Source organism: Otolemur garnettii, unplaced genomic scaffold (genome assembly GCF_000181295.1).
Source record: "Otolemur garnettii isolate 467f Iridium unplaced genomic scaffold, OtoGar3 scaffold00230, whole genome shotgun sequence".
Classification (NCBI taxonomy): Eukaryota; Metazoa; Chordata; class Mammalia; order Primates; family Galagidae; genus Otolemur; species Otolemur garnettii.
The window spans coordinates 1994697-1994985 of NW_003852625.1; positions in this window are offsets into that span (position 1 = coordinate 1994697).

A 289-nucleotide genomic window follows, 5' to 3' on the forward strand; every position below is an offset into this window, starting at 1 on the left:
TTGAGTAGCTGTGACTACAGGTTTGTACTCTCATACTTGGCTACTTTTAAAAAAAAAAATTTCTAAAGAGATGGGATAGAGCTATTGCTCAGGATGTCCATTAGGGCCATATATATATATATATATCTGTGGCTTGGAGAATGGCATGAAAGTTTAGGTAGTTTCTCTTGGCTCCACATTCAGCCAGGGACTGGCTCTCTTTTTCACTGTTCTTTATAGGATTCATCCTTGGACACACAGTCATTCAACTTCAAGGGAAGATGGCATTATTTTTTTTTTTTTTTTTTTT